Source organism: Elephas maximus, chromosome 12 (genome assembly GCF_024166365.1).
Source record: "Elephas maximus indicus isolate mEleMax1 chromosome 12, mEleMax1 primary haplotype, whole genome shotgun sequence".
In the NCBI taxonomy this organism is placed as follows: Eukaryota; Metazoa; Chordata; class Mammalia; order Proboscidea; family Elephantidae; genus Elephas; species Elephas maximus.
The window spans coordinates 61,071,018-61,079,402 of NC_064830.1; the positions used below are offsets into that span (position 1 = coordinate 61,071,018).

Here is an 8,385-nt window from a genome sequence, read left to right on the forward strand (position 1 = left end):
ATAGAACTTTCTAATGGAGAGAAAGGCAAGGCGATACTAAGTAATAACAGACTGGTTCAAACCTAGGAAGATAAGGGTAAATTTAAAGGTAACCTCAAAGAAAGTTAACAAACCTCCTCAACAAAATAAAATTTTTTTCTATAGGCAATAGAGTCACACAGTTTTAAAGCATATATATATATATGTTTAGATTACATATATACATAAAATATGCAGAAAAATTTCCTTCCCACTCTTTCCCCAATTCCCAATACCAGACCTCAGAATAATCACTGATTGAATTTTTGTATCCTTCCAATTTTATTTTATATATATATACTATTTTTTATTAAAAAAATAGAATACTGAAAAAATTAAATAAATATAAAACCTGAAACAATAAAGATCATGGAAGAAAAAATAGAGACAATGCTAGGAGCCCTAATACATGGCATAAACAGTACACAAAATACCAGAAGAGAAACTAGATAACTGGGAGCTCCTAAAAATCAAACACTTAGGCTCACCCAGAGGCTTCACCAAAAGAGTAAAAAGACTACCTACAGACAGGGAAAAAGTTTTTAGCGATAACATTTCCGATCAGCATCTGATCTCTAAAATCTGCATGATACTGCAAAAACTCAACTACAAAAAGACAAATAACCCAATTAAGTAATGGGCAAAGGATATGAATAGGCACTTCACCAAAGAAGACATTCAGGCAGCTAACAGATACATGAGGAAATGCTCACAATCATTAGCAAAATGCAAATCAAAACTACAATGAGATACCATCTCACTCCAACAAGGCTGCCGTTAATCCAAAAAGTGCAAAATAATAAATGTTGGACAGATTGTAGAGAGACTGAAACACTTACACACTGCTGGTGGGAATGTGAAATGGTAAAAGACTTTGCAAATCGATTTGGTGCTTCCTTAAAAAAAAAAAAAAACTTCCTTAGGAAGCTGGAAATAGAACTACCATACGATCCAGCAATCCCACTCCTCGGAATATATCCTAGAGAAATAAGAGCCTTTACACGAACAGATATATGCACACCCATGTTTATTGCAGCACTGTTTACAATAGCAAAAAGATGGAAGCAACCAAGGTGTCCATCAATGGATGAATGGATAAATAAATTATGGTATATTCACACAATGGAATACTACACATAGATAAAGAACAATGATGAATCCGGGAAACATTTCATAACATGGAGGAATCTGGAAGGCATTATGCTGAGTGAAACCAGTCCGTTGCAAAAGGACAAATATTGTATAAGACCACTACTATAAGAACTTAAGCAATAGTTTAAACACAGGAGAAAATATTATTTGATGGTTACAAGGGTGAGGAGGGAGGGAGAGAGAAGGGTATTCACTAATTAAATAGTAGACAAGAACTATTTTAGGTGATGGGAAAGACAACACACAATACAGGAGAGGTCAGCACAACTGGACTAAACCAAAAGCAGTTTCCTGAATAAACCTAACGCTTCGAAGTCCAGAGTATCAGGGGTAGGGGTTTAGGGACCATGGTTATAGGGGACATCTAGGTCAATTGGCATAATAAAATCTATCAAGAAAACATTCTGCATCTCACTTTGGAGAGTGGCATCTGGGGTCTTAAACGCTAGCAAGCAGCCATCTAAGACGCATCAGTTGGTCTTAACCCACCTGAAGCAAAGAGAATAAAGAATTCCAAAGATAGAAGATAATTATGAGCCCAAGAGACAGAAACGGCCACATAAATCAGAGACTACATCAGCGTGAGACCAGAAAAACTAGATGGTACCTAGCTACAAGCTATAACTGCCCTGACAGGGAACACAACAGAGAATCCCTGATGGAGCAGGAGAGCAGTGGGATGCATACCTTGAATTCCCATAAAAAGACCAGACGTAATGGTCTGACTGAAACTAGAGGGACCCCAGAGGTCATGGTCCCCAGATCTTTTGTTGACCCAAGACTGGAACGATTCCCAGAGCCAACTCTTCAAACAGAGATTGGACTGGATGTGGACCTCGCCAGATGGAACACACAGAAATCAAATTGACTACATCTGTGGAAAGAGAAGATGGAAAAGCTCAATATCATCAGTCAGAACAAGGCCAGGGGCTGACTGTGGAACAGACCATCAATTGCTCATATGCAAGTTCAAGCTGAAACTGAAGAAAATCAGAGCAAGTCCACGCGAGCCAAAATGTGACCTTGAGCATATCCCACCTGAATTTAGAGACCATGTGAAGAATAGATTTGAAGCATTGAACACTGGTGACCGAAGACCAGACGAGTTGTGGAATGACGTCAAGTACATCATACATAAAGAAAGCGAGAGGTCATTGAAAAGACAGGAAAGAAAGAAAAGACCAAGATGGATGTTGGAGGAGACTCTGAAACTTGCTCTCGAATGTCGAGCAGCTAAAGCAAAAGGAAGAATTGATGAAGTAAAAGAACTGAACACAAGATTTCAAAGGGCAGCTCGAGAATACAAAGTAATGTATTAAAATGACATGTGCAAAGAGCTGGAAATGGAAAACCAAAAGGGAAGAACATCCTCGGTGTTTCTCAAGCTGAAAGAACTGAAGAAAAAATTCAAGCCTTGATTTGCAATAGAGAAGGATTCTATGGGGAAAATATTAAATGACGCAGGAAGCATCAAAAGAAGATGGAGGAATACACAGAGTCATTATACCAAAAAGAATTAGTCGATATTCAACCATTTCTAGAAGTAGCATATGATCAGGAACTGATGGTACTGAAGGAAGAAGTCCAAGCTGCTCTGAAGGCATTGGTGAAAAACAAGGCTCCAGGAATTGATGGAATATCAATTGAGGTGTTTCAACAAATGAATGCAGCACTGGAGGTGCTCCCTCGTCTATGCCAAGAAATATGGAAGACAGCTTCCTGGCCAACTGATTGGAAGAGATCTGGAAGAGATCCATATTTATGCCTATTCCCAAGAAAGGTGATCCAACTGAATGTGGAAATTATAGAACAATATCATTAATATCACACACAAGCAAAATTTTGCTGAAGATCATTCAAAAACAGCTGCAGCAATATATCGCCAGGGACCTGCCAGAAATTCAGGCCAGTTTCAGAAAAGGACGTGGAACCAGGGATATCATTGCTGATGTCAGATGGATCCTGGCTGAAAGCAGAGAATACCAGAAGGATGTTTACCTGTGTTTTATTGACTATGCAAAGGCATTCAACCGTGTGGATCATAACAAATTATGGATAACAGTGCGAAGAATGGGAATTCCAGAACACTTAATTGTGCTCATGAGGAACCTTTACATAGATCAAGAGGCAGTTGTTCGGACAGAACAAGGGGATACTGATTGGTTTAAAGTCAGGAAAGGTGTGCGCCAGGGTTGTATTCTTTCACCATACCTATTCAATCTGTATGCTGAGCAAATAATCTGAGAAGCTGGACTATATGAAGAATGGGCCATCAGGTTTGGAGGAAGACTCATTAACAACCTGCATTATGCAGATGACACAACCTTGCTTGCTGAAATTGAAGAGGACTTGAAGCACTTACTAATGAAGCTCAAAGACCACAGCCTTCAGTATGGATTGCACCTCAGCATGAAGAAAACAAAAATCTTCACAACTGGACCAATGAGCAACATCATGATAAACAGAGAAAAGATTGAAATTGTCAAGGACTTCATTTTACTTGGATCCACAATCAACACCTATGGAAGCAGCAGTCAAGAAATCAAAAGACACATTACATTGGGTAAATCTGCTGCAAAGGACCTCTTTAAAGTGTTGAAGAGCAAAGATGTCACCTTGAAGACTAAGGTGCGCCTGACCCAAGCCATGGTATTTTCAATTGCATCATATGCATGTGAAAGCTGGACAATGAATAAGGAAGGCCAAAGAAGAATTGATGCCTTTGAATTGTGGTGTTGGCGAAGAATATTGAATATACCATGGACTGCCAAAAGAACGAACAAATCTGTCTTGGAAGAAGTACAACCAGAATGCTTCTTAGAAGCAAGGATGGCGAGACTGTGTCTTACATACTTTGGACATGTTGTCAGGAGGGATCAGTCTCTGGAGAAGGACATCATGCTTGGCAGAGTACAGGGTCAGCGGAAAAGAGGAAGACCCTCAACGAGATGGATTGACACAGTGGCTGCAACAATAGGCTCAAGCATAGCAACGATTGTAACGATGGCACAGGACCAGGCAGTGTTTCTTTCTGTTGTGCATAGGGTCGCTATGAGTTAGAGCCGACTCAACGGCACCTAACAACAATGGGATAGAAAATGATACTGGTGAGGAGTAAGCTTCTTGGTTCAAGTGGACACAAGAAACAATGTTGGCTGCTCCTATCTGAAGGAGAGATGAGAAGGCACAGGGAGACAGAAGCTGGCTGAATGGACACGGGAAATACAGGGTAGAGATAAGGAGTGTACTGTCTCATTAGGGGGAGAGCAACTAGGAGTACATAGCATGGTGTATACAAAATTTTTGTATGAGTGAGACCAATTTGATTTGTAAACTTTCAGTTGAAACACAATAAAAATTTTTAAAAAAGAAGTAAAAAAAATTATGTTGAATTGTTTTACATTGTATCTTTTATGCTATTTCTTGATAAATAAGGACCTGAAATTTTTATATAACAAAATCCATCTTTTTCTTTTATGATTTTTGTCATTATTCTTCAATAAGAAAGCATTACTCCACTCAGAGGCTAATTAAAATGGTCCTTATATTACCTTTAGCTGCTCTATGGTGGGATTTTGTGTTGGTGGTGCTGGTTTGGGTTTTGTTTTGTACATTTAATTCTTTGATTTTTCCAGAATTCATTTTACCATGAGATATGGTGTGATCATCTAAATTCCACACTCTTATGTTAGTGAATCATTTCAGCAACATTAAACAATTCTTCCTTTCCTTTATTATTTGTACATTTATTGGAATCCATTTCTAGACTATTCTTATTAAAACATCTAGCCCTTGCACCAGTACCAAACTGTGTTAATTATTATAGGTTTTAAATATGATGTAGACATTTAAAAAAAATAAAAACATTCTATTGTTATTTTTTTTTATTGTTAAGGCAGTCTTTCTGTTATTACTCTTCTGATTTTTCTAACCATTTTAATCATGTTTAGCCTTCTAAGTGCCATTTAGAATCCATCAAGTTTCTCCCAAGAATTTCACTGTGCTTTTTATTTGGAGTAGCACTGAGTCTATCAATTAAGATGAGAAAAAATGAAATGTTCCTGCCAATTCAGGAACATTTTACAATGTCGCAACTTTTATAGTGCCAAATCTCTTATGTGGTTTCCTTCATAAAGGTCTCATAGGCTAGTTTACTCCTAGATATTCTCAAATCCCACTCTTTCCAACCCAAGGGCCTTAGCACATGCTGTTCCCCCTACATGGAACATTCCCATCCCCATCCTATCTCACCCTTCTGCTTTCAGTTCAAATGCAACTTACCCAGAGGTCTCTCCAGAATACCCTCCCGCAACACTCTTCCTAGAATCTTTTGCCTTCCTAGCACTTGTCACCATTTGTAGCTACACACATATTTATGAGATTTACTGAATTTCTGTCCTAAATGAACCCTTCCCCTGTTGTGCAGAAAGAAATTTACAGAACGTCAGCATCAGACACGGTCACTCTGTGACCACAATGGATCAAGACAAAACAAGACCACTGTGGTCATGTCTGAACACAGACAAAACCATAAACCCCAGAAATGACCAAACATCCCCCATCCTGGCTGAAAATGAGTGATAGCTGAATCCTTACCTTCTGCCTCCTGTAGTCTTCCCTCCTTCCACATGGGATATTGGCATGCCCAGAAAGAATTGCCCCTGATTTCTGACAACATCGAATCTAGATCAAAGCCCTGATTCCTTAAATCCTCACCAAAATCAGCTCACACTCAAATCCTCTGTGACCTTTCTAACACCCTCCTACTGAGAAGTCCCACGGTTCTCTATTGTGTTCTTTCTTGTTGTAATGAGTAATAATAAACTAGCAGAAGGGCATTGGCAATTAGAATACTTAGGTCATTTGTTAAAAGGATCTCTCTTTCCTTCTGTAACTTGAAGAGTCTGTATCAAGAGTTTCATTCTCCCAAGACAAATACATGGATGGACAACAGCTATGTTTCAGAGAATAGGAAAAAAAAAAAAAACTTTATTACAAACTAGCTTCCTTTATGACATTCAGAGTCCATGTCATTATTATGTCATTATTGAATAGAAAATATTTTCATAAAAACACACTTTTCTTAGGGCACCTTTCAAGTCGTTTTCAGCACGTGGGTCACCACTGTGTTTATCACAGCAACTGCGGTGTCTTTCTTAGCTGGATGGGAGGATGAAGGGTTGAAATACACAGCAATCATGGTGCCATAGAAGAGGGAAACTACAGCCAGGTGGGAGTCACAGGTGAAGAAGGTTTTTCATGTTCCCTTTGTGATGTTACTCTCAGGACAGCACAGGTGATGCAAACTTAAGAAGTCAGGATGCAAACAAATGGGGTGATCATTATCAGGGCCCCTTCAGTAAGAATCTTTTTCTCAGTGAGGTGTGTATCAGAGCAGGAGAATCTCAGGAGAGGAGTCACATCACAATGTGGGATCATGTTGTCTGCACAGAATGCGAGTCGAGGCATCAGCAGTGTACGCAACAGAGCATTCAGACTGGCAATGACCCATGACCCAGAGAAAGGCAGGGCACAGAGCTGATGAGTCATCTTCGGTGTTAAGCATAAAGGGTGGTACACAGCAACAAAGAGCTCATAGACCATCACAGCCAGGAGGAAATACTCCATGTCCACCAACGCAATGAGAAAATACAACTGTGTGAGTGAGACACCCAGAGCAGTAGATGGTCTGACTCCCGAGTATGTGCTTGGTCAGCATCTTGAGGATGTTTGTAGAGGTGAAACAGATGTCCACAAAGGATAGGTTCCTGAGGAAGAAGTACATGGGGGTGTGCAGGTGGGAGTCTAAGCTGGTGGCCACGATGATGAGGAAGTTTTCCAGGACTGTGGCCATTTCCTTTCTTTTTGCTAATGAAAACTTTTTCACTTATTCTTTTAAATTATCCATCCTATTCGTTAACTGTTTTTCTTTTAAATTGTTTTTTATTACTTATGAGTTTAAAAAATAGTGATCCAATAATAAATTGTTAAGTAATATTATTGAGTATGTCAGACATCTTTTTACAAATGATGCAAAATGCTTCTGCTAGTTTTTACTTGGCCTTTCAGTCTTGTTAATAGCTTTTTGGATATACAAGATAATTAAATTTTTATGTAATCACCACTAGGAAGCATTTCTTTTGTGGCTTCTCCAACTTCTCCTGTGGTTTATCTTTTCTTCCTAGTCTGCGATTATTTAAATCTTCAGCTATATTTTCTTTCAGTTTTTAGCATTTACGTTTAGCTTTTTAATAGATCTGCAATAAATATAATTTCATTTTCTCAAATATTTATCAAATTAAAAATTCTCACTTCATTTTTAATGACCTTCCCTTCTTCACTGATTTGTGACACCACTTTTATCATTTACAAAATGCTATTATGTTGAATATATGTTGAGAACTTATTAAGTTCTCTAAAGTATCTATTTTAATAATCACAGCAATGAGGTAAATATCCTTATCATTCCCACTCAAAATATCCCGGGTTTAGAAAGATTCAGTGATTGGTCAAGGTCCTGCAGTAAGGTCATGATGGAGTCAGGATTATAACATATCCAACTCCATGACCAAATACATCCTCTGAACAACTCTGTAAATTCTTATATATCTATATATAGAGAGAGATAGATACAGATATGTTTTTAGCTTCTCTGTCCTGCTACATTGATTGGGTTTTTATTATTGTGCCAATATTGGGATATTGTAGTTTTAGGATTTTTTTTAGGGGGGGCAGGGAGAGCTTTATAATACTTTGCAGTTTATCTGGTAAATTATTCTTGCAAAAGTATGCCAAGACACATGTACAAGAATGTTTATTGTTGTAAACACACAGACATAACAATCCACTAATTCTACTTGATTTTTCATGCATTTGGTGTTATTTACCATTATTGTTGTTATTGTTAGGTGTGTCAAGTTGATTCCAACTCATAGCAACCCTATGTACAACAGAAGGATACACTACCTGGTCCTGTGCCATTCTCACATGGTTGTTATACTTGAGCCGAATGTTGTAGCCATTATGTCAATCCATCTTGTTGAGGGTTGTCATGGACTGAATTGTGCCCCCCAAAAATATGTGCCAACTTGGTTAGGCCATGATTCCCAGTACTGTGTGGTTGTCTCTATTTTGTGATTATAATTTTATGTTAAAGAGGATTAGGGTGGGATTGTAACACCTTTACCCAGGTCACATCCCTGATCCAATGTAAAG

The 8,385-nt window shown here is 38.4% G+C and overlaps 1 pseudogene; it reads right to left on the reverse strand.

The window, feature by feature from the left end:
* Positions 1–6,246: 6,246 nt before the first annotated feature.
* On the reverse strand, positions 6,247–7,024 carry LOC126086824 (olfactory receptor 1361-like; annotated as a pseudogene).
* Positions 7,025–8,385: the final 1,361 nt, after the last annotated feature.